The sequence below is a fragment of the Triticum aestivum genome, chromosome 6D (genome assembly GCF_018294505.1).
Source record: "Triticum aestivum cultivar Chinese Spring chromosome 6D, IWGSC CS RefSeq v2.1, whole genome shotgun sequence".
Classification (NCBI taxonomy): domain Eukaryota; kingdom Viridiplantae; phylum Streptophyta; class Magnoliopsida; order Poales; family Poaceae; genus Triticum; species Triticum aestivum.
The window spans coordinates 253,264,596-253,291,984 of record NC_057811.1 but is presented as its reverse complement, the minus strand read 5'-3'; positions in this window follow the sequence as shown (position 1 = coordinate 253,291,984).

The window sequence follows — 27,389 nt, the reverse complement described above, 5'->3', positions numbered from 1 at the left end:
CTCGTCGTCGTCTCCGGCGGCTCCGGCGCCCGGCCGCCGCCCGGCGCTTCCCGCCGACGCCGTCGCCCGCGCGCCCCGGCCTCGCCCCCTCTGGATCTCGCCGCCCCGCTCCCCAAGCTCCTCCTCTCCTCCGGCCTCCTCCGCTCCGGCCAGCAGCGGCCCAGCGCCGGCGAGCCGAGCTCGACCTCGGCCCGATCTGGATCGAACCGAAGGGTTGACTTTTTCTTCTCCTTCCCCCGAAAAATCTGTCTTAAAGCTTTTACGATATATGCCCCTGTTTATCGCATCATAACTCTCTGCATATAGATCCGTTTCACGCGTGTAGTATATCGAAATGTTCGTCTCATGATGCTCTTCATTTTGTTCCATTGCACCATGTTCATTTGTGTCCATCTTGATGCCCAAATCTCTGATGCAAGAGTGCTAGTTGCTGTTTCTTGTTGTTACTTAGCAGAACTTGGAGATTTGTTATTTTTGTTGCATTTAATCTGTGCATCTTATGGGCATGAGCTCCACATGTGTTTTGTTGTATCCCATGCCATCTTTACAGAGGTGTATGCCATGTATTTTTGTGATCTCTGTGGTGACTAGCACAAGCATGCAAACTAGGCTCCGTAATGTTTCTGATTTCAGGGACAGTAAATTTACTAAGTCTTTGTCTGATGTTATTTTGTTGCTATGTATCCATGTGGCTACAGAGAGATACATGCTTATTTTGGAGATGTTCAGTAAGGATGTTTTGTCGATATTGTTGTCATTGATCCATTCCTGCCCTTGTTTGCAATTATGGAGTGCCATAGCATGACTCAATCTTGCTCTACTTTTGCTATAAAATATTTCTGGCAGATTCTTAACATGATATTCAATTTTGTCAAGCTTGTTGTAGTTGTTTCATACATGCTATGTATTTTCTCTTGCTGTAGGTATGCTTGTTTTGTCATGCATTGCCTTGTGTTGAGTGCATCAAGCTCACCAAGATGCCCTCATAATGTCTGTTTTCTGCCAAGTCTGAAACCTGTTAACGAAACTTTCTATGTTTACATGGTTGCCATCATATCTTCTTTTCCTTTTTGGCTTATGGTCAGTAAGGGACTTTTGTCATATGCATTTATTAGAATACTGCCATGCCTTATTTTGCTATGTTAAGTTCCTATAGCATGTTGATTTCGTGCTCTGAACATTGCTACCTGATGCTGTTTCAGGCATGTCCAGTAATTTCACCAAGTCTGTGAACCTGTTATCTTTTGCACTTTTGCCATGCTTGTTTGAACCTGTTATGTTGTGATCTAGCTGTAGCTCAGTGTTCATCTTTTGTCAAGCATCTCCTGTAGATTACTGCCATATGCTTTGTTGCTACGTTGGAGTGCTGTAGCATTGTTACTTGTTGCATTTTAAATGCTACCATGCTGTTAATCGCAGATACGTGTCATTCTTGTTTTGCTTGCCATTTGCAAACCGTGCATCCGTTTCCGGTGATCTTTATATCGGTTTCGACCGAAATCATCTCATCTTTCCAGTGACATGCTTGGTTTGCCAAGTTACTGCCTTTTTCATCATTTTCCTTCCAGAGCACGCATATGCATCGCATATCATATCTTGCATATCATTCATGTATTGCATCATGTTCCTTGTGCATTCCCCGTGATTGATTGTGGTTCCATTTCTTGTGTTATTGTTTTGGGTAGAGCTGGGAGACGAGTTCGTGAACGAGGAACCTATTGAGTACGCTTACGAGGATCAAGCTTTCGACAACTCTGAGAACCTTGCAGGCAATATGACCATACCTTCGAAATCACTTCTATCTTTGCTTTGCTAGTTGTTCGCTCTATTGCCATGCTGCGCTACCTACCACTTGCTATATCATGCCTCCCATATTGCCATGTCAAGTCTCTAACCATCCTTTCCTAACAAACCGTTGTTTGGCTAAGTTACCGCTTTTTGCTCAGCCCTTCTTATAGCGTTGTTAGTTGCAGGTGAAGTTGAAGTTCGTTCCATGTTGGAACATGGATATGTTGGGATATCAAAATATCTCTTATTTCATTAATGCATCTATATACCGGGTAAAGGGGGGAAGGCTCGGCCTTATGCCTGGTGTTTTGTTCCACTCTTGCCGCCCTAGTTTCCGTCATACCGGTATTATGTCCCTTGAGTTTGCGTTCCTTACGCGGTTGGGTGATTTATGGGACCCCCTTGACAGTTCGCCTTGAATAAAACTCCTCCAGCAAGGCCCAACCTTGGTTTTACCATTTGCCACCTAAGCCTTTTCCACCGGGTTTTCGCGAGCCCGAGGGTCATCTTTATTTTAACCCCCCCGGGCCAGTGCTCCTTCGAGTGCTGGTCCGAACTGAGTAGACTGCGGGGCCCCGTCGTGGAAACTCGAGGTCTGGTTTTACTCGTAGGATGTCTCATCCGGTGTGCCCTGAGAACGAGATATGTGCAGCTCCTATCGGGATTTGTCGGCACATCGGGCGGCTTTGCTGGTCTTGTTTTACCATTGTTGAAATGTCTTGTAAACCGGGATTCCGAGACTGATCGGGTCTTTCTGGGAGAAGGTTTACCCTTCGTTGACCGTGAGAGCTTATAATGGGCTAAGTTGGGACACCCCTGCAGGGTATTATCTTTCGAAAGCCGTGCTCGCGGTTATGAGGCAGATGGGAATTTGTTAATGTCTGGTTGTAGAGAACTTGTCACTTGACTTAATTAAAATACATCAACCGCGTGTGTAGCCGTGATGGTCTCTTCTCGGCGGAGTCCGGGAAGTGAACACGGTTTGAGTTATGAATGACGTAAGCAGGAGTTCAGGATCACTTCTTGGTCATTACTAGTTGACAACCGTTCCGTTGCTTCTCTTCTCGCTCTCTTTTGCGTATGTTAGCCACCATATATGCTTAGTGCCCACTGCAGCTCCACCTCTTTACACCATCCTTTCCTATAAGCTTAAATAGTTTTGATCTCGCGGGTGTGAGATTGCTGAGTCCTCGTGACTCACAGATTCTACCAAAACAGTTGCAGGTGCCGACGATGCCAGTGCAGTTGATGAGATCGACCTCAAGTGGGAGTTCGATGAGGAACGTGGTCGTTACTATGTTTCTTTTCCTGATGATCAGTAGTGGAGCCCAGTTGGGACGATCGGGGATCTAGCATTTGGGGTTGTCTTATTTTCATTTGGATCTTGACCGTAGTCGGTCTATGTGTGGATTTTGGATGATGTATGAATTATATTTATGTATTGTGTGAAGTGGCGATTGTAAGCCAACTCTCGTTATCCCATTCTTGTTCAATACATGGGATTGTGTGAAGATGACCCTTCTTGCGACAAAACCACAATGCGGTTATGCCTCTAAGTCGTGCCTCGACACGTGGGAGATATAGCCGCATCATGGGCGTTACAGCAGACGGCGCCGCCCGGGCTGGCCAAGCTGCCCAGCGGTCGGCTTCGGTCCTCGGGTCGCCGGACATCGGAACCGTGGAGTGTCAGCGGATCAACTGGCGGAAGGAAAGCTCCGGCGCACCCCTACCTGGCGCGCCAAATGTCAGATTTCGGGTTCCGGCAAAACCCTTGAGGTTCGAACACTGGGGTGCGCACGAAGATCTCTCCCTACCTAATCACGCCCTCAGCCTCACCGCGATCTCACAGCTTAGCTCAACGAACTCGCAACACAAGAGACACAAGATTTATACTGGTTCGGGCCACCGTTGTGGTGTAATACCCTACTCAAGTGTGTGTGGTGGATTGCCTCTTGGGCTGATGATAAACAGTACAAGGGAAGAACAGCCTCATGAGGAGAGGTGTTCTTGTGCTTGGTGGACTTGTGTGGGTGAGGATGATCTGAATCAGTTGCCTCCTACTGTGGTGGCTAGTCCTATTTATAGAGGCCCTGGTCCTCTCCCCAAATATTGAGCGGGAAGGGAGCCAACAATGGCCAAATTTGAAGGGAGACAACTAGTACAAGTTATCCTGACTAAAGGTGGTCTTCGCCTGCCAAAGGCTCTGGTGGTGACGCCATCTTGGGCTCCACGGTGACCTCCGTCTTGCCGTCCTACTGGTCTTGGTCTCGTTGCACCGATATGGAAACCTTTGCCTGATGCCTCGGGACTCCTCGCCTGCGCTTGCCCCTTTAGCACCAAAGAGGAAACGAGGACACTGCGCGCTGGCGCCCGCCTGGCTCCAGTCGTCATGGCTTGCGTCACAGGAACCTCGAGAGGTGTGCCTTGCCTTGATCTCTCCGCCCCTTGCGAGCCAGCCTGGTGAGGTCGCTCCCGAGGAGGTCTTGTGTCGTCCGCCTCGCGAGGCTTGGCCCCGCGCGAGGGTCTTGAGTGTTTGCTGGTGCAGATGGGCCGTACAGGGCCGCTGGAGGAGCCACGCCGTGGGCCGCAGGCAGGCAAGTCTGGGGACCCCCGTTCCCAGGACACCGACACTAGTGCTCAGGGACAAGGTGTGGCCCACACACCCACTACACTATTGAGATGTCATATGATGTTGCAGGCTATAGTGCATCACTATTGGAGCGCAGTGAAGTGTCACATGATGCAAGAACAGTGTTGGCTGCTTATCTACAGTGCTCCACTTTATAGTATGACCATCACGTCAGCGCAGGTTTGACGGGACGTCTTAGTTGACTTGGCTAGATTCCAGCCGGACGGGCTCAACCCTGACGGGCCTCAACCCGGACGGGTCTCAACCCGGACAGCTCAACCCGGCCAGGGAGACCCCGGATGGGCTCAACCCGGCCAGGATCAACCCGGACAGCTCAACCCGGCCAAGGTCAACCCGGCCAGGGTCAAGCCAGACAGGTCAACCCGGCCAAGGTCAACCCGGTCAGGGTCAACCCGGACAGGTCAACCAGGCCAAAGTTAACCCAGACAGGTCAACCCGGCCAAAGTCAACCCGGCCAGATTCCAGCCAGCCAAGTTCCAGCCAGCCAGGGGTTACTCCCCTGGCAATGTTTTGAAGGGTTGTTTCGCCGTCTTGGGCATACCCGGGGGTCATCCCCCTGACCGTAGCCTCTGAGCCTCCGGGCAAGTTGGAAAAGTTGCGCGGAGGGTTTTAGCGGGTGTCGATGTAGTAGATGGTGTCGAAGATGCCGGCTGCAGCCGACGGTGGACGTGCAACAGGCGCGGTGTGTTCCGAGTGGGGGCGCGCAAGCGCACCCATTGGGTGTAGCCTCCGAGCCTCCGGGTAACTTGGAAAAGTTGGGCGGAGGGTCTTGCTGTTGATGAACAAGCCGACGGTGACGTCGAGGGTGCCGGGCGCGGACATGGAGTTCGCCGGCTGGAGGGCACGGGGCCCTGCCGGACGCGGACGCGGAGTCCGCCTGCTGAGTGGGGGCGCGCGAGCGCACCCACTGGGTGTGGCCTCCGAGCCTCCGCGCAACTGGGAAGAGTTGGGCGGAGGGTCTTTTCTGTTGTTGATGACGGCGGCCGACTGCGCGGTGCACCCGGCGTGTAGCCTCCGAGCCTCCGGGCGAGGAGGGGGTTCCCCACAGAGGTGATCGTGCCAAGAGACAAGGTTAGTCTGTGCAGATATATCAAATATTTTCTTTTCATGGTGCAAGGTTTATGCAGTGGGTGCTGCCTCGGTTTCGTCCGAGCCCCCTTCAGTCTTTTTCATGTCCCCTCCGCTCTTTTGGCTTTGCCTCTTGTTAGCTAGACAGCCCGGAGGCGGTCTGTAGCTGTTATGAAGAGTGGCCGCGGTGTGGAGCGTACAATGCTCGGACTACAGGAGCAGATTCGACCGAGTAGATACTCATAAAGGAAACGGCCGGGTTGCCCAAGCCATCTTCTCCCGGACGTTTTTCGCGTGGGGTGACCTCCAGCTTTTGCTCTCGCTTGCCGGACAGCCGCGCTACCGTCTGTGGCTGAGAGTGGACCTTTGGTACCGTATGCGCTACTAAGCCGTATGCGGGAACGAACGTATCGGGCCGAGCGGCCAGCCTCCGGGCCGAGACTAGCCGGCGCCGGGGCAAACAGTAGTGCAACTGTAATAAAGGCAGATGTGATCCCCGAGTGTCGCTCGGGATTATCCGGGTTGGTGCGTACTATGCAAAAATATGTGGGTGAGGAGCTCACAGTGCATTTTCATGGACGAGCCAGAGGTCGTCGATGACAGCCGGCTGCCGGCTTGCAGCCGACGCGGCTTGGTGCTCGCGGAGCATACCGGCGCACCCACTGGGGGTAGCCTTCAATCCTCCGGGCGCTCGAAGGGGGTCCGACCAGTCGAGCCTGACCGGCCAAACGATGGAGCGAGATGTAGCTGAGCCGGCTTGGCACAGCCGGCGATGTGGCAGGCGGCTGGGTCGGCTTGGCACAGCCGACCGGGCAGGCAGGGGCGCCGGCGGAGCGGCGCCGCGGTCGGGCGGAGGCGTCTCGCAGCCTTCTTCTTCCTTTTTTTAGCCGACTTCTTTTTTTTGCTGGCATCACTTTTTTTATATCCACCGGGCACCCGGCCGCAGCAGATGAGCAACACGAGCCGGCCGGGGTTACGAAAGCGCAAGCCCGCGAGGCGCGGTCGCGCTGATTCGGACGTGCGTGGCGGCGGCAGGCCGGGGCGGGGAGCCAGCTCGGGTGGAGCGGCGAGCCGGAGGAGGCGACACGAGGCAGGACCGCGATGGGGGTCGGGTTGCGGGCACGAGCCGGCCGAGCGACGGAACCGAGACGGCGGGGAGGCCGGCGCACGCGGACTCGGCAGGGGCGAGGCGGACGCGGCCGGCGGCGGTTCGGGCGCGGTGATGTGGCGCGAAGCCGGCGGAGTGGGGAGACGCGAGGCGACGGGGCGGAGGAGGCCGGGTCACGGGACGCCGGACGGGCCGGGTAGCAGGACGCCGGACGGGCCGGGTTGCGCGGAGCCGGCGAGCGGGCGTGGCCGGGTCAGAGGAGGGCGCGGGAAGGCGAACCCGGACGCGGGGGAGGGGGGGTGCAGGCGTGCAGGGCAGGCGGCCGCCGGCGCGGGCGCGGGAGGCTTTCGTGCCTGGGGCGCAGCAGCGTGGTGGGGCGAACCGGAGCCGGAGTTGGAGGCACACAACCGCGAGCCCAGAGGCGCGGAGCGGAGCCTGGCGCAGGCGCGGCGAACGGAGCCGGCCGTGGGGCGCGCGCTGCGAGGCCGGAGCCGGGTTCGCGGAGGACGCAGAAGGGAGGCCGGAGCTGGCCGGGCAGGGGCGCGAGCCAGCGCGGGGCCGGAGCCTGCCGGGCAGGGACGCGAGCCGGCGCGGGGCTAGAGCCGGCCGGGGTGGGCGCGGCGAACGGAGCCGGCGGGCTGCCGGAGCTGGCCGCGGAGGAGCTGCTCGAGGACGGGCCGCCGACGGGTGCCCGCGGGGCGTTGGTAGGAGGAGCGAGGACGAAGCGGATGGCCTGCGGGCGAGGACGGAGATGACCCCACGAGGGGAGTGTTTGCCGTGGCCGCTGCTGCGGGAGCAGACGACGGCGATGACGAGCTGGCTGTAGCACAGCGGCGCACGGACGCGCGGAGTCGGCCGGAGCAGCGCGGAGATGGAGCATCCGACCAAGGCACGTACAGTGTACGGCTATAGTCTGGGTGGTGTACGAGTAGTATTTGGCCATAGTCTGACCAATGTAAGGCATTATCTGACCATGCTACGAGTATTATCTGGCTTGTGTCTGGCTAGCATGTGAGAAGTGTCTGGTAGTGTATGGGCAGCGACAAGTAGCAGCAACAACAGATGGTAGCGAAGCCTGAGAAGAAGGGCGCGAAGCAGGCGACGAGGCAGGCGTCGCTCGCGGGGAAGGCGGCGGCGGACAGAGCAACGCAGAGCCGCGACGGACAGCCTGTGCTGCAGCGATGGTGACAAAGAGGCCGAGACCGACGACGAGAACGCACCGCCCAGCGCGGTCGCCCTAGGGGCCTGTCGATGTCGAGCCCCCGAGCGCAACCGGAGAGGCAACGGCGGCGACGATGATGAAAATGGTCCCGCCCAGACCACAGTTCCGCGGCAGCTGGTTTCATAGTACCGCCCCACGGTGGACGCCAACTGTCGTGGTTATCTCGCGGTCGGGTTCGTGAGATGACAGATGCCACGGGGTGGTTTGAGGTGAGGGCAAGACTGCTCTAGAGATCAAGGGACGGGATTGGGCAAACAACACGCGGTGATTTACCCAGGTTCGGGGCTCTCCGGAGAGATAATACCCCTACTCCTACATGTCTGATGATATATGCAGTGTATACGTAGCAGTACAGAGTTGCTCTTAAAACTGTATCTGGACGAATCGGGAAGCTGACTACACTTATTCTCTACTCGGCCTCATGTGTGAGTGAGCGTGAGTGTGTGTCGCGTGAGAGCCAAGGGCTCTAGCTATGAGCGTTCATGTGTGTGGCCGAGTGGGCATGGATGAATGGATGTGTGCGTGAGTGGCCAAGCGAGGTTGGGTGTGTGAGGCCTCCCCTCAGTCACTTTATATACTAGTGCCCAGGGACAAGGGTGGTTCACACACTCACTACACTATTGAGATGTCATATGATGATGCAAGCTACACTGCATCACTATTGGAGCGCAGTGAAGTGTCACATGATGCAAGAACAGTGTTGGCTGCTCATCTAAAGTTCTCCACTGTAGAGTATGGCCAGCACGTCTGCGCAGGTCCGACGGGACGTCTTAGTTGACTTGGCCAGATTCCAGCCGGACAGGCTCAACCCGGACGGGCCTCAACCCGGACGGGGCTCAACCCGAACAGCTCAACCCGGCCAGGAAGAACCTGGACAGGGAGAACCCGGATGGGCTCAACCCGGCCAGCTCAACCCGGCCAAGGTCAACCCGGACAGGTAAACCCGGCCAGGTCAACCTGGCCAAGGTCAACCCGGACAGGTTAACCCGGCCAAAGTCAACCCGGACAGGTCAACCTGGCCAAAGTCAACCCGGCCAGATTCTAGCCAGCCAAATTCCAGCCAGCCAGGGGGCACTCCCCTGGCAATGTTTTGAAGTGTTGTTTCGCCGTCTTGGGCATACCCGGGGGTCATCCCCCTGACAGGCACTTAAGCATTCCAATGTGTGGTAGTAACTTTCTTGGATCACAAACACGGAACTCAGTACCTAAGGGTGGTTTCAATGAGACAACCCACCATGTACTCCTACATGGCCTCTCAGCGCTACCTTTACCAAATTCTGTTCACACACTTAGCTCTTAGCACTAGGACATGTTCACTGATGTCTACTACGTAACTTCATTCTTGTAGACTCATGTTGGGCCTCCAAGCGCAGAGTTTTGTAGAACAGTAACAATTTTCGCTCAAGTGGATGCCCTAAGGTTTATCAATCCGTGGGAGGCGTAGGATGAAGATGGTCTCTCTCAAACAACCCTGCAACCAAATAACAAAGAGTCTGTGTCCCCAACACACCAAATACAATGGTAATTCATATAGGTGCACTAGTTCGACGAAGAGATGGTGATACAAGTGTAGTAATGATAGTAGATATTGATTTTTGTAATAGGAACAATAAAAAATAGCAAGGTAGAAAGTAACAAAAGTGAGCACAAACAGTATTGCAATGCTTGAAAATGAGGCCTAGGGTCTGTACTTTCGCTAGTGCAATCTCTCGACAATGCTAATATAATTGGATCATATAACCATCCCTCAACGTGCGATGAAGAATCACTCCAAAGTTCCTATCTAGCGGAGAACATAAGAAGAAATTGTTTGTAGGGTACGAAACCACCTTGAAGCTATTCTTTCTGATCGATCTATCCAAGAGTTCGTACTAAAATAACACGAAATAATTTCAGATTCATAATATTCAATCCAACACAAAGAACCTCAAAGAGTGCCCCAATATTTCTACCGGAGAAACAAAGACAAGAACATGCATCAACCCCCATGCGTAGATTACCCCAATGTCACCTCGGGAATCCGTGAGTTGAGTGCCAAAAGATACATCAAGTGAATCAATATGATACCCCATTATCACCACGAGTATTTATATGCAAGACATTATCAAGTGCTCTCAAATCCATAAAAGTATTCAATCCGATAAAATGAAATCTCAAAGGGAAAACTCAATTCATCGCAACAAGATAGAGAGGGGAAAACACCATATGATCCGACTATATTAACAAAGCCCGCGAAACACTAAGATCGTGCCATCAAGAACACGAGAGAGAGAGAGATTAAACACATAGCTACTGGTACAAACCCTCAGCCCCGAGGGTGGACTACTCCCTCCTCATCATGGTGGCCGCCGGATAATGAAGATGGCCACCGGTGATGATTGCCCCATCTGGCAGGGTGCCGGAACGGGGTCTAGATTGGTTTTTCATGGCTACATAGGCTTGCGGCGGCGGAACTTCTGATATAGGGTCTTCCCAAGGGTTTTTGGAATATTTGGGTATTTATAGGGTAAAGAGGGGGTGCGGGAGGCCACCGAGGCGGGCACAACCCACCTGGGCGCGCCTGGGGCCCCATGCGCGCCCTGGTGGGTTGTGCCCCCTCAGGGCACCCCCAGGTGCTTCTCTGGCCCACTGGATGTCTTTTGGTCCATAAAAAATCCACAAAAAGTTTTGCGGTGTTTGGACTCCGTTTGATATTGATTTCCTGCGATGTAAAAAACAAGCAAAAAAACAGCAACTGGCACTGGGCACTGGGTCAATAGGGTAGTCCCAAAAAATGGTATAAAGTTGCTATAAAATGATTGTAAAACATCCAAGAGTGATAATATAACAGCATGAATACTTCATAAATTATAGATACGTTGAAGACGTATCAGCATCCCCAAGCTTAATTTCTACTCGTCCTCGAGTAGGTAAATGATAAAAGAAATAATTTATGATGTGTGAATGCTGGCAAAGTTCAATCACTTTTCCTAGCATCATAACATCAATTCTTTCTCATAAAATTTCTCATGTTAAAGTAGCAACCATATCACATGTTAAGGTTCAAACAATGAATTCACTTGAAACTCAACAACCTATATTCTTAGTCACCAAACAATTGCAATTCAACTTATTCAACATAGTCTAAATAAGAGCTCCACATACTCAACCATCATATAGTCTTCTATGATTGCTAACACTCACCTCGTACACATGAGCAAAACGTTTCAGCCAGACACATAGAAAGATAGGGGCTTATAATTTCGCCTCACAACGTATTCACCTGAAGGGTGATGTCAACAATAATAACTCATGCTACCCATATTCAGCTGGATATATGTGCCTAGATCTTTCCTCACCACATGATGCTTGCCAAAAGAGAAAAATAAAAAGGAATAAAGAGAAAAACTTTGACTCTTGCATGAAAGTAAATACATAAAAGTAAAAGGTAGGCCCTTCGCAGAGGGAAGCAGAGGTTGCCATGGGCTTTTTTTGTATGCTCAATCCCTTAGTGCAAATAACATCACGTTATATTGCTCCTTATGATAGCAACCTTTATTATGCAATCTTTCGCTTTTATTCTTTGCCATCACAAGTTCGTACAATGCTCAATTTTCTCTTACACTAAATGATCTAACACTTTTAAAAGCAATTTTTATTGCCTTATTGCACCGATGACAACTTACTTGAAGGATCTTGCTCAATCCTTAGGTAGGTATGGTGGACTCTTGAAAACAAGATTTGGGTTTAAGGGTTTTTGGATGCAGAAGTAGTATCTCTACTTGGTGCGGAATTTTTGGCTAGCAAAGATGGGGGCAAGCACAACATGTTGAAGGATCTATGACAATATAACTTCTATGTGAATATGAACAAACATAAATCATTACGTTGTCTTCCTTATCCAACGTCAACTATTTTGGCATATAATATTTTGATGGGGGCTCACAATCACAAAATATTTCCAAGATAGTGTATTTGCATGTGAAAGTTCTCTTCCTTCTACTAATCGTTCATGAATTGCTTGTATGACCAATATTGTGATTGTCAAGCTTCAAAAGATTTCTCTTTCTAAACCCAATGTGAAGCTACAACTAGGCATGATATGAACATATAATTTCAGCTTCATTATATTCAATTTATTCAACAATTTACTCATAGGATATAAGTGAAGCACAAGAGTAAATGACAAACTACTCCAAAAAGATATAAGTGAAGATCAAACAAGTAGTTAATTAAGTAAATAGGTAGCTAATTGTGAACCCTCTCTTATTTAGAAAACTTTCAGATCTAAGTATTTTATTAAAACAGCAAGCAAAAACAAAATAACATGACATTCCAAGAATAGCACACATCATGTGAAGAAGCAAAAACTTAGGCTCAACCGATACTAACCGTTAGTTCTTGATGAAGAAAGGTGGGATGCCTACCGGGGCATCCCCAAGCATAGATGTTTGAGACTTCTTGGAATATTAACTTGGGATGCCTTGGGAATCCCCAAGCTTGAGCTCTTGTGTCTTCTTCATTCTTCTCATAACACGGTTCCCCTAATTCTTAAAAACTTCATCCACACAAAATTCAACAAGAACTCGTAAGATACGTTAGTATAAATCAATGCAACACCTTATCATTCTCTACTGTAGAAAATCACTGAAATTATAATTTAACATTGCATACTAAATGCCTCTGCATATTTAATACTCCTATCCTCAAATAGAATCATTAAACTAGCAAACATATGCAAACATTACAGCAACCTGTCAAAAACAGTACAGTCTGTAAAGAACGCATGAATATCAATACTTATTTAACTCAAAAAATTCCGAAAATTTAACACACTGTAGAAAATTTATCAGAGCTTATTGTGCAAATAGTTCCAACATTTTATCACATTCTGACTTTTCTCGGGAATTTTTGCAACAGCGATAAACTTTTTGTTTTCAAACAACATGTAGACTTGCAAATAAGCATGGTAAAGGCTATCCTTGACATTTTTATTGAAACGAAATATGAAAAACATTATTATAAATAACAGCAAAAAATTCTAACAAAATAAAATGACACTCCAAGCAAAACACATATCATGTGACGAATAAAAATGTAGCTCCAAGTAAGGTTACCGATAATGTTGAAGACGAAAGAGGGGATGCCTTCCGGGGCATCCCCAGCTTAGTTGCTTGTATCTTCCTTGAATATTACCTCGAGGGTGCCTTGGGCATCCCCAAGCTTAGGTTCTTGTCACTCATTATTCTCCTCATATCGATAATCTCACCCAAAACATGAAAACTTCAATCACACAAAACTTGACGGAACTTCGTGAGATAGGTTAGTATGATAAAGACAAGTCATTCACTTTGGTACTGTCAAAAACAAGATTCATAATTGTTCTCACACAATGCCTACTGTATCATATCATTTCCACAATTTATATTGAGCAATATAAGCCATAGAAACTAGAAAACAAGCAAACTATTCATTGAAAACAGAATCTGTCAAAAAACAGAACAGTCTGTAGTAATTTGTACTCCAACCATACTTCTGCTACTCCAAAAATTCTGAAAAATTATGACATCCTGGGAAATTTGTATATCTATCACCTGTAAAAAATTCAAATCAAAATCCCGTTTCAGTGAATTATGAAAATTCCTGGACTGAGCGCAAAATTTTCTGTTTTTGCACAGAATCAAGTCAACTATCATCCACACTATCCCAAAGGCTTTACTTGGCACTTTATTGAAACAAAAGCTATAAAACATGACTACTACAGTAGCTTAATCATGTGAACACACAAAAACAGTAGGGGTAAATGTTGGGTTGTCTCCCAACAAGCGCTTTTCTTTAGTGCCTTTTAGCTAGGCATGATGATTTCAATGATGCTCACATAAAAGATAAGAATTGAAACATAAAGAGAGCATCATGAATCACATGACAAGCACATTTAAGCCTAACCAATTTGCTATGCATCGGGATTTTGTGAGCAAAGAACTTATGGGAACAAGAATCAACTAGCATAGGAAGGCAAAACAAGCATAACTTCAAGATTTTCAACACATAGAGAGGAAACTTGATATTATTGCAACTCCTACAAGCATAAGTTCCTCCCTCATAATCATTTTCAGTAGCATCATGAAGAAATTCAACAATATAACCATCACATAAAGTGTTCTTTTCATGACACAAAAGCATAGAAAACTTATTACTCTCCACATAAGCAAATTTCTTCTCATCAATAGTGGTGGGAGCAAACTCAACAAAATAACTATCATGAGAGTGAAAATTAAAATCATGATGAAAAGTTTCTTTGTTATCATTATTCATTATAGCATACATGTCATCACCATAATCATCATAGATAGCAATTTTGTTATCATAGTCAATTGAAGCCGCATCCAAAATGGTGGATTCATCACTAAATAAAGTCATGACCTCTCCAAATCCACTTTCATCATTATAATCATCATAAATAGGAGGCATGCAATCATTATAACAAATTCGCACATCAAATCTTGGGGGACTAAAAATATCATCTTCATCAAACATAGCATCCCCGAGCTTATGGCTTTGCATATCATTAGCATCATGGATATTCAAAGAATTCATACTAACAACATTGCAATCATGCTAATAATTCAAATATTTTGTGCCAAATATAGAATTATTCTTCTATCAACTGAGCACAATTTTCATTTCCATCATTTTCACGAAAGACATTATAAAGATGAATAATATGAGACCACCTCAAGTCCATTTTTTGTAGTTTTCATTTTATAAACCAAACTAGTGATAAAACAAGAAACTAAAAGATTCAATTACAAGATCTAAAGATATACCTTCATGCACTCACCTCCCCGGCAACGGCGTCAGAAAAGAGCTTGATGTCTACCATGCAACTTTATTCTTGTAGACTCGTGTTGGGCCTCCAAGTGCAGAGTTTTGTAGGACAGTAGAAATTTTCCCTCAAATGGATGACCTAAGGTTTATCAATCCATGGGAGGCGTAGGATGAAGATGGTCTCTCTCAAACAAACCTGCATCCAAATAACAAAGAGTCTCTTGTGTCCCCCAACATACCAAATACAATGGTAATTCGTATAGGTGCACTAGTTCGAAGAAGAGATGGTGATACAAGTGTAGTAATGATAGTAGATATTGATTTTTGTAATAGAAACAATAAAAAATAGCAAGGTAGCAAGTAACAAAAGTGAGCACAAACGGTATTGCAATGCTTGAAAATGAGGCCTAGGGTCCGTACGTTCGCTAGTGCAATCTCTCAACAATTATAATATAATTGGATCATATAACCATCCCTCAACGTGCGATGAAGAATCACTCCAAAGTTCCTATCCAGCGGAGAACATAAGAAGAAATCGTTTGTAGGGTATGAAACCACCTCGAAGCTATTCTTGCCGATCGATCTATCCAAGAGTTCATACTAAAATAACACCAAATAATTTCAGATTCATAATACTCAATCCAACACAAAGAACCTCAAAGAGTGCCCCAAGATTTCTACCGGTGAAACAAAGACAAGAACGTGCATCAACCCCTATGCGTAGATTACCCCAATGTCACCTTGGGAATCCGCGAGTTGAGTGCCAAAACATATATCAAGTGAATCAATATGATACCCCATTGTCACCACGAGTAATCATATGCAAGACATACATCAAGTGCTCTCAAATCCATAAAAGTATTCAATCCGATAAAATGAAATCTCAAAGGGAAAACTCAATTCATCACAACAAGATAGAGAGGGGAAAACACCGTATGATCCGACTATATTAACAAAGCCCGCGATACATCAAGATCATGCCATCAAGAACACAAGAGAGAGAGATTAAACGCATAGCTACTGGTACAAACCCTCAGCCCAGAGGGTGGACTACTCCCTAGTCATCATGGTGGCTGTCGGGATGATGTAGATGGCCACCAGTGATGATTCCCCCCCTCCGGCAGGGTGCTGGAATGGGGTCTAGATTGGTTTTTCATGTCTACAGAGGCTTGCAGCGGCGGAACTTCTGATCTAGTGTCTCCCCGAGGGTTTTTGGAATATTTGGGAATTTATATGGTAAACAGGGGGTGCGGGAGGCCACTGAGGTGGGCACAACCCACCTGGGCGCTCCTGGGCCCCCAGGCGCACCCTGGTGGGTTGTGCCCCACTCGGGGCACCCCCCAGGTGCTTCTCTGGCCCACTGGATGTCTTTTGGTCCATAAAAAAATCCACAAATAGTATCACGGTGTTTGGACTCCGTTTGATATTGATTTCCTGTGATGTAAAAAACAAGCAAAAAAAATAGCAACTGGCACTGGGCACTGGGTCAATAGGTTAGTCCCAAAAAATGATATAAAGTTGCTATAAAATGATTGTAAAACATCCAAGAATGATAATATAACAACATGAATACTTCATAAATTATAGATACGTTGGAGACGTGTCATTTACCAACATTCCAATCCATCCCAGATGAATTAGACCTGACACAACTCTAAGCATAGCAGGCATAACAAGCAAGCATGAATGAGTAGGCACATCAAGGCTCAAACAACTCCTGCTCATGCTAGTGGGTTTCAACTATTTACTATGGCAAAGACAGGTCATGCAGAGGAAAGGGGTTCAACTACCGCAATATGTAACAGTTGAATTGTTGTTGTCCTAATGCAGTAAAAGAGAGCAAGAGCGAGAGAGTGGGATTGTATCGGAATGCTCAAAGGACATTTGCTTACCTGGCACTTCTGAAGATAGCATTGTGTCTACATCAGTGACATCGATCTCAACATCGGAAAATGTCTACCAAGAGGGGACAACACCGGCAGACAAGAAAGAACACATTCAATTAAATGCATAATCAGATGAATGCTATGGCATATTAAGGTACTGAATTGAGCTAATGCAACAACAAGACATTTTAATTGAAGTGGAATTCAAATATATATCACATTCCAACTACAAACCTATTTATCAAAATTGCCCTAAACATAATTTGTCCTAGTTGGTGATGTTAACTTGTTCAAACATGCATGAACATGGAATAAACAGATTCTTCAATTTTTTGATAATTTTTCATATATAAATTATTTCATTTGGAGTTACAGATTATTTTCTATGAATTTTAGATGTTTAGACAATTTTCTGAACTTAATAAATCATTTCTCATTTATTTAAAGTCCAGAAAACAGATTACTGCGTGAGCTTTGTGTCAGGGTGATGCTAGCATTGACCAAAGTCAAATCCGACTGGTGGGGCCTACCTGTCAGCGTAACAGTCCTAATTATGTCGCTACTTAAATCCTATCAAAATAATTAGCTCGCATGGGCCCACTATAATTGACCCTGGGGGTTAATTAGCGGGGATGTTAACTGCTAACGACATGGCACATCATCTCACTGGAGTTCAACACCCCTGAGTACACAGACGCGGCGGCGATGCTCGGGACGGTGGCTCCGGTGACCATTCAAGCGGCGAAGGGCTCCCGCGTGTTCCTGAGGGTCTCCCGCATCGATTGGAACTCACTGGAGTGCCATGGTTGGCTAGAATCGACAGCGGTAACCACAACGGCGGCGGCCGGAGGTCGGGTTAGGATGGCTCGGTGCTAGGGAGCACGAGTGGGGGAACTGTTGGTGGCTACAGGCTCGTGAGGTCGTTATGAGCACGATGGTGCGCGTAGGTGGGAACTCCAGTGGCTATAACCACGACGGCAACACGGCATGGCAGCGGCGAGCATCGGCCATGGCCGGAATGGCAGATAGGGAATGCAGAGAGGGCGGGGAAGAGGGTGAGTCGAAGCGGGCGCTCACAGGGAGGCGGCAGGGTAGCTCAGTGGGCTTGGGGTGTTGTTGCCGCTCTCTTTCTCTCACTCGCACAAACGAAGGTGGAAGATGGAGCACACAATTTTTCCGGCGCACAAACGCCTCCGCCTCATGAACGGCGCCTCGGCCACTCGAACGGCCTCACTTTACTAGGCACATACCCGGGCGCGGCAACACACCGCAGCCTACCCAGAGGAGCTCTCTCACAGCCGACCGGGCGCATACCACGGTCCCGGCAGAGAGTACCTCTTCTCTGGCTTCTAGGCTCGGCTCATACCGGCACTATCAACCAATACAGAGGGGATGGGTCTTTGTACCCATCGCGCACACACACCTAGCTAGCTACCACGCCTAAGGTCACCACGCACGCACGCACGCACGCATGACCCGGGAACCACCGGCCACTAACTCAACTAACCCACGGCCTGCCTAACCAACTATGCATGCACACGCACATGCAGTAACAAACTACTGCTAGCTACATGCATGGCTCCAGCACTTGAGCAGCTCCTCAACGGCCGCAAGACTGAGCCTCTCCACGCTCCAAAAACTACAGCACGTCTGGCTGCCCAACTTCATGTGCGGAGTCTCGGCGAGCACAACGACGTTGCGCCAACGGACGCACTAAGTCAAGATTATGGCTGACAATTTCCCCCTAATCTTTACATAGCTCGTCCTCGACTATCGCCTTGAACTCGTTGCCGGCCGTCCTCGCACGCGACGAAGTCAGCCACGCCGCCCAACCTCCGCACCATGGCCACCCTGTTGCGTCCCTTGTTGTTGACGTTCCCTGCCTGTCACACCCTGCATTATGTAATATGTCATTTGCATTAATAAAGCATGAAAATTTGGACAAACAAAAACTTTTGCATTTTTTGGCTTTTTATTTGGAGTTGGTTTTCCCTCTGTGATTTTCAAGTGCTCTTTAAAGTCAACTACTCCACCTTATATACTTCATCTCCCTGCCCCAAACTTCTGCCAAATGATCATGCCCTGTGCATAGTGCAATATAGTATAGTCTTAGAAAAATAATTTGGCCAAATAGTATTTTCAAAAATTAGTTTTCCAAAACCGCCTGAATGGAGGTTTGCACTACAAGTACTTGATTTGGGGTATGAAAAATATTTCAAAGAGTATATTTGACACCAATTAGATATAGGACTCCCATAAACCACACAAATATAATTTTAAAAGTAATTTTCCTATTTTATTTAAAGGCTTTTTCTTTAGGCCAGAAATGGTCTTTAATAGGTTAAAATTATTTAAAAGCTTCACAAATATTTGAGAAACATCAGGGACACTCAGTGGACATATATTTTCCATGTATAAGAGTTTCAACACATGGTCATGTTCAAAATATTGGGCAAAACCCTCCAAAACCATTTATCTCCATTTCAAGTATTTGAAATATTTCTACAAGAAATATTTTCCAATAAATCCAGGAAAATTCTAGCAAGTCACATATGCATAATATGATGACCTTGCAAAGTTTAAGCTCAATCCAAACTATTTTAGTTCACCAAAGTGCCCCAAAACCATCTCTGTCCAGATTCAAGTTTGAACAACTTTACATTGCCAACTTATTCCAAATGCCCCCAAACTTTGTGGTCATGCTCAAAAGCCCAAATGATGACACTACACCAAGTGGTGCATCAAGGGGAATGGTTTTTCATGACTAGATCCTGGTGAATGCATTTCTGTTGATTTCTAGGGTTTACAAAAGTTGCATTGGCAACTTTGCCCAAATGAACTCAAAATTGGTGGAAGGCCGTAACTATATGTGGCATTTCACCCTGTGGAGTCTCATGCCAAATGGAGTTCATTTTCTTACCCAAACAAGCAACAAACACCTTCTACCACTTTACCAAAATTCCATTTTTGACCTCTTCCACTAATCTCCATGGGCTCAACTTTTTACCACAGCTACTCCTGGCCCTCTTCTACCTCCAGTAACTTTCCACTGGCCATTGCTCAACGATTGAGGGGTGAAACACCCCCATTTACCTCCCTAGACAGCAGCTTCTCTGTCTCCCTCAACCTCCCTCCTCACTCCAGTGGCTCCCCAGGGCATCCAAGGCCATAGCCCACTTCTTTAATTCCCCCTAGAGCTACCAGACACCTTTGGCCGCGCCCACATTGCATAGAAAATGGCCATGCCGGCCATTTGGGCGCTTTGGAGAGCGCTACAGTGCGCTCCCGCACTGTAGCCGCCCCCTGCTAACCACCTCTGGCAACCTCGGGCCTCCCCAGCGCGCCCGACGATGCGCCTCGGCGTCCGCAACACGGCAGTTGGTCGGCCCCCTCCTTCCTCTCTCTCTCCTGCTCCTGCTCGCACGCGCACCGGCCGCCCGAGAGTTCCAGTGAGCGGCCTCACACGCGCGGCGCCTCTGCCCTCCCCCTGCTCTCTCTCTCTTCACTCCCCTCGCCCTAGACGAACCCCACGAGCACCCCCGACACCATGCTGCGAGCCCCCCTGACCCGTAGCGACAGCAACGACCTCGCCGGCGCACTGGTTCACGGTGGACCGTCGCCTGCCTATATAAGGCCTCGCCGAACCCTCCTCTCCTCACCACTCACCCCCTGCAGCTCCAAATCAACCCCCTGCACCCCCAGTTCATCTCCAGGAGCGCCCGAGCTCGAGATCGAGCTCGAGCTCCGCCGCCTCGGGTCACGGTCGATCTCGTGGTACAGACCTCCTCCGCCCCCGTTCTTTCCCGATCTGGAGCCGCCTCACCTCGCTGACCCCTTTCCCTCTCCTTTCCGCGTCATTTTCAGCCGGAGACGACCGGTGCGACCACCTCCTGACGCGCTCCTTGTCGCCGGCGAACCAGGCATCTCCGGCGACGTCGACCACCTCCACCCGAACGGCGACTCGACGCTGAGTCCAGCCGTGCCATCAGGTCACCCCGCCGTGCCAGGAAACGTCGCCGGTGAGCTCGCCGGCCCTCTGTCGCAGGGTTAGGGATGACAGGCGGGCCCCGCCTGTCAGCCTCTCCTCTTCCTCGCCTCCCTCTCTCTCCCTGGCGCCTGGGCCCCGCCCGTCAGGTTCAAACCTGGCGCGCGCACGCCGCTCGGCTCGCCTGGGCTGAATCGCCTCTTGGCTTGTGCAGTGCGGCTGTTCTGGCCCAGTTGCACAGTGGCCTTTTTCATTTTCTTTTTCTGTCACCTTCCCAAAAATTCCACAGGATTAAATACTAATCCAAATGCAATAATTCCAGTTCCTAAAATCTTGTAAAAATCCCACCTATTTAATGGTATAACTTTCATTCATGTCCAACCAACTTTTATGTACTGTTCATATTCAAATTCAAATTTGAATATGTTTAAACCCCTCTGAAAATCCATTTCTTCTATTCTGCTACTCCAAATCCAAAACTAAGAATTTTAGCCTTCTTAGTTTTCCTCCCTGGTATTTTACAAAAATAAGTTGACATTTTTCTAAGCAATTTGGTTTTTCTGATTTATTATTGCCTTAATTTTTCTCGTTATTATTTTGCGATGATAGATTGCGTTGCTGACGAAGGAATTGGACCAGAAGACTTTGAAGACCCAGAAGACTTTGCTGAGCCAGGCAAGCAGCCCTTTGACCATGTCTAAGAAACCATTTTTATGCAGGTCATATGGCACTTTTATTGCTTGCATCGAAGTCATGATGATGTGGTGACCACTTCAGGTGGTCTGCCTCCATTGCTTTTCTCGTTGACACTTGCATGATGCATTACCCTACCTTTCTACGAGGGTTATGCGAGTGGGTGTAGTTAGGATGCTAAGTAGCTGCTACGCAAATGGGATGGGTATATGCATGGTGAAGGAAACCAAGTTGTTTTCAAGGACTTCTCAAAAACCCCGTCGGGTGCCACTAATGCTCGAGGGAGATGGTGAGCTAGGTTACTGCTTGATAAAGAAGTGGTATACTGGAGCAAGTTGTGTGGGAGTGTCTTCGAAAAGGGATTAGATTTAAGATTTGCCGACTGTCCCAACCTTACATGCGCAACCACTCTACCCTTATATGGGAAAGGGCATTATTGATTACCTAGGCCGATACTAGCATGGTGCCCACAATACTAGTGACGGGGGTGACATGAAGTCACTCTCGGGACGGGGTCGTGCCAGGTAGGGCGGCCATGACTGTTTTCACAGGGCACTGGACACACCGTTGGTACCCCGTGCCAGTGGTATGTGATGAATATGGGAGCGAGGCTCCACAATTTTAAGATGTGAAATGTGGGGCACGGGGGTTACTACCAATCGAGTGGACTCTATGTTAGTGTCCTCTAGGGAAAGAGAGTAATCGGGTGCTTACCCTGGGTACTTGAGGTATCGCGGGTCGTGGATGATACGGAAGTTCCCCGGATCTTGTGGGTAAAGTGTGCACCTCTGCAGAGTGTAAAACTATTCGAATAGCCGTGTCCACGGTCAAGGAAAGTTGGGTGGTGCTGCTTAAACTATGTCCAGAGTTATACAAACCGCGCGTGTGTGTGTGTTGATGAAACTATTTGGGCTTAGTCAGATGACTTGACACGATGATCAAGTTGGATTGGTGTCCAACTCTGCTTATGTTGATATCTGCAACTTGTTCATACGGATATCTGTACCCTCATGATGCATACTTTATAGGTTGAGAGATCATGTCATTGCACTCAAAACTAGCTTTCTGCAAACTACCTACTTAGTGCTATATCATTGAATTATTGTGCCTTGTTCCAATCATGGGTTGCTTGCGAGTATATTCAAAGTACTCATTGGCTTGCCACTGGTTATTTAATCGGCCAGGCATGGAAGAGCAGGAATTCGAAGAAGAGTTCTTTGGAGACGAACATGTGAACTAGGACGCTTTCCCAGTCAGAATGCTTGTAGGGTTAAGGCAAATGGCATGGGTTCTACTTATTGACGAAGATTTCCGCTGGTTAAGTTTATTTGGTATTCAGCCCTTGTGGCTTTATCTATGTAAGACTTGACCATAATGGTCATAATTTGTGTAAGACGGTATGTATGGATGTAAGCCTCTTGTTATTCAGCTTCTGTGTGTTCAGTGAGCATTGATCTCTGGGATCACTGTACACGTGCATTCGGTGATCACGACTTATGAGTCGGGGTCCCCACAGAGCTGGTATCAGAGCCATCCTGACTGTAGGAAGCCTTAGTTAGCATGGGCATTTGTTAGGACAGAACCCATTTTGCAAAACCCTCTATACTCCTCTTCTTTCTAAAGCTTACCAAACCCAAGATATATTTCCCATATTGACCTCTCCCATTCAAACTTTGTAGATGGCTGTTGTACCCGAAGACTTCCTGATCACCGGATTCCCCGTTCTTCTCAAGGATAGCCTCAAGAAGTGCCAGTTTCACCGAGCCCCCATTTTCACCTACCATGAGCATTGGGTCAATGACACCAAGACAGAGTATCATGTGGAAGTGATCGTGAATGCTAATGTCTCTCCAACAAGCTGGTTCTTCGAGGGACCCCAGATGGCAACACTAGTTCTCGCCGTTGAGACGGCAACCCTCAAGACACTCACCCGCCTCCGAGACCTTCGTCCCGAGATGGCAGACGAGTTAGCAACCCGCTTCTTGCCTTATCGGAAGGAGGGTGAGGATGAGAGCAGCGCACCAGCTCCACCATTGGAGGACGCACTTCCACTCTGATTCCAGACCTACTTCAGCCTTTGTGCCGATAGCTTGGCACAACACTTGGCCTAGGAATCAATGGAGCTCCGAAAGGAACTTCATGAGACCAAGGCACTTCTTCTCCAAGCACAAGGGAAGATGGATAGGATCAAGAAGGAAGGTGCTCCCCCTGGACAGCCAACAATTGCATACCAAGGCAGAAGACCCCCAAAGGATGGAGAACCACCACATCAGCACCACATGAGCGCAAGGGATTACTGCAAGCTCTTCACACCACCAGCAAAGCAACGCTGTTTTGAGCTCCTCCACTCCCCCACTCCTTCAAGCAATGAAGAAAGCCAGGCTACTGATGACGAGGAGGAAGATCCAAAAGAGCCAGACTACGCGACCGAGCATTCCACCACTTAGGTATCATTCGCAACTTGGATATGCCCGTTAGTAACCCCTACGGTAGGATAGGTCATGTACCCCCTATGTGAAGTCGAGTCCTTGTAATGGTTCATATGAAACCATGTAGTGTTGTGTTTTCTTTTGATGTGTTTGATGGACGTCGTGCTTTCCTTAGGGAACTTGTAAGCGACTACATCACCCATTTGAATTTTAATGAATGTGTTTGGCCTTTTTGGCCCTTGCATGAAAACAATTAGTGTCATACCGACCCCCTTACTAGGCATTCCATCTATATTGCTTTCCCCATCTTTCCCAATCATGAGACCTTGACTGCTCCAACAGGATGCCTGTTGTAACTCGTACTGGTACCTCTACCCAGCAGCAAGAAGCCGGAGGTTCTGCTGGAGCAGGAGCCAGTCAGGACCAAACCCAAGGACAAGCTCCACCACCGCCACCACCTCCAAACATGGACATGGCTCAGTTTCTCCAAGCCTTCCAAGAGGAACGCCAAGCCAACACTGCAGCCCTCCAGATGATTGCTCAGACTGTCAACCGCCAGCCGGCGGGGAATGGCAATGGACGTTCCACGTTGGCGGAGTTCAAGAAGCATGCATCACCCACCTTCATCGAGACTGCTGAACCCCTGGATGCAGATGACTGGGTCCGCACCATTGAGGATCTGTTGGAACTAGTCAGCTGCACTGAGGACCGTGAGAAGGTGGCATATGCTGCTCACTGTCTCGGGGGAACTGCCAAAGCTTGGTGGGATGGATTCAAGGTCATGCATGCTGGGCAAAACATCACTTGGAATGACTTCAAGGCAGAATTCCACAAGGACCACATTCCTTCTGGAATCATTGCCATCAAGAAGTTTGAATTCCGAGCCCTGAAGCAAGGAATACATGCAGAAGTTCAGTGTTCTGTCAAGGTATGCTCCTGAAGATGTCAGCACTGATGCTGCCAAAAGAGAGCGCTTCATGGAGGGCCTTAACCAGACGCTGCAGTACTCGCTTGTTGTGTGTGACTGCCCAACCTTTCCTGACCTGGTGAAGAAGGCACTCATGTTTGACGACAAGCGACGTGCTTTGGATGATACCCGTAAGAGCAAGATGATCGACAAGGGTAGCTCCAGCAACCAGAAGCCTCACCCGTGGCAACCAGCCCATGTCAGGCCAACCTATCAGCAGCCAAGAGCCCCTGCACCCTGCACCAACTATCAGCCTCAGCAGTATGCTAACCCCAGGCCAGCTTTCAACAACCCCAATAACAATGCCGGCAAGAGCAACAACTCCAACCAACTCACTTGCTTTGGATGTGGTCAGCCAGGACACTATTCCAAGAATTGCCCCAACAAGAAGCCAAATGTATCGCGCCCCAATGCGCAGAACCAAGGCCAAGGCCGTGGGATGCCACCAAGGAACCAAGCTCCCCGCAACCCGCCCAACAATGGCAAGGGTCGTGTGAATCATGTCACTGCAGAAGAAGCCCAGGAAGACCCGGACGTCGTGCTGGGTACGTTCCTTGTCAACTTAGCACCTGAAATTGTCTTGTTTGATTTTGGAGCCACGCATTCATTTGTCACCCAAAAGTTTGCATTAAAAAGTGGCATGGCCCCTACACCCCTGAATAACCCTATGGTGGTACAAACCCCCGGAGCAGAGATGAGAGCCAAGATAGGATGTAAAGGAGTTGGGATTGTCATTAACGGGGTAGATTTCCTAGCAGACCTTATCATCTTAAGATCACAAGGCTTGGATGTGATCTTAGGAATGGATTGGCTCATCAAGCACCAAGGCTTGTTAGATTGTGCCAACCGAACTGTCACTGTGACCAATGACCAACGAGTCGAAGTTAAGTTTGCTCCCAACCCCTCCTCTGCTCAAGGCGCCCAAGTCAACTGTCTGTCAGATGTTGGATTGGAGCAAGTGCCAGTAGTATGCGAATACCCCGATGTCTTTCCTGATGAGCTACCGGGAATGCCTCCTGACCGAGACATTGAGTTCATCATCGAGCTCATGCCCGGAGCAGGACCCATCTATAAGAAGCCTTATAGAATGGGATCAGAAGAGTTAGCAGAGTTGAAGAAGCAACTGGAAGAGCAGTTGAGGAAGGGATTTATCCGCCCTAGTGCCTCCCCTTCGGGATCACTTGTTCTGTTTGTGGCAAAGAAGGATGGTACCATCCGCTTGTGCATTGACTATCGCTCCCTTAATGAAGTTACAATCAAGAAAAAGTATCCACTTCCCATGATTGAAGATCTGTTTGATCAACTCAATGGGTCCAAGGTGTTCTCCAAGATCGACCTCAGATCTAGGTTCTACCAGCTGAAAATCAGACCCCAAGATATTCCGAAGACGGCATTTGTAACCAGATATGGCCTGTATGAGTGCACGGTCATGTCCTTTGGATTGAACAATGCCCCAACTTACTTCATGTATCTCATGAATAAGGTCTTCATGGAATATTTGGACAAGTTTGTTGTCGTCTTCATTGATGACATTCTTGTCTTCTCAAAGATGGAAGAAGAGCACGAGCAACACCTGAGGATGGTCCTAGACAAGCTTCAAGAGCACTAACTGTATGCCAAGTTCGGCAAGTGCGAATTTTGGCTACCTGAAGTCGGATTTTTGGGTCATAAGTTGACTGCCGAAGGATTGTCAGTGGATCCCACCAAGATTCAAGCCGTTACTGAATGGCAAACCCCGAGCAATGTGAAGGAAGTCAGAAGCTTCCTCGGACTCGCGGGATATTACCGCAAGTTCGTAGAAGGTTCTCAAGCATTGCCCGACCCATGACCCAGCTCTTGAAGAAGGACAAGAAGTTTGAGTGGACACCGAAGTGCGAAGAAAGCTTCCAGGAGCCGAAGAAGAGGCTGACCACCGCCCAGTTCTGGCCACATCGGACATTCACAAGGAGTTTGTGATATATTGTGATGCGTCGAGAGCCGGGCTTGGAGGTGTTCTTATGCAAGAAGGTAGAGTCGTAGCATATCTGTCGAGACAGCTACGTCCTCACGAAGAGAACTACGCTACTCATGACCTCGAGTTGGCAGCTGTAGTTCATGCCCTGAAAACATGGCGGTATTACCTCCTAGGGAAGCGGTGTGAGATATACACGGATCACAAAAGTCTGAAGTATATTTTTCACTCAGAAGGAATTGAACATGAGGCAGAGAAGATGGCTAGAGTTGATCAAGCATTATGACCTCAGTGTTCAATACCACCCTGGGAAGGCTAATGTGGTAGCATATGCGTTAAGCAGAAAGGCTTGTTCCTTGAATGCTATGCTTATGGAAAGGCTACCCGCCTTGTATGAGGAACTTGAAAGCTTCAGGTTGGAACTGGTTGCACCAGGATTCTTGGCCAACCTCAAAGTCAAGCCCACCCTGATGGATGATGTTAAGGAAGCTCAGAAGGGACACGAGAGTATTGAAGGCATCAAGAGGAAGATCAAGGCAGGCAAAGCCCCAGGGTTCTTAGAAGATGAGCAAGGAGTTGTGTGGTTCGGGAATAGCCTTTGCGTACCCAACAAAGTTGAGCTCAAGAACTTGATCTTGCAAGAAGCTCATGACACTCCATGTTCCATCCATCCTGGAGGAACCAAGATGTATCAAGACCTTAAGGCATGATTCTGGGGGCATGGCAAGAAGAGAGAAATAGCTACTTTCGTTGCTAAGTGTGACATATGCCAAAGAGTCAAGGTTGAGCATCAACGACCCGCTGGATTGTTGCAACCTCTCAAGGTTCCTGAATG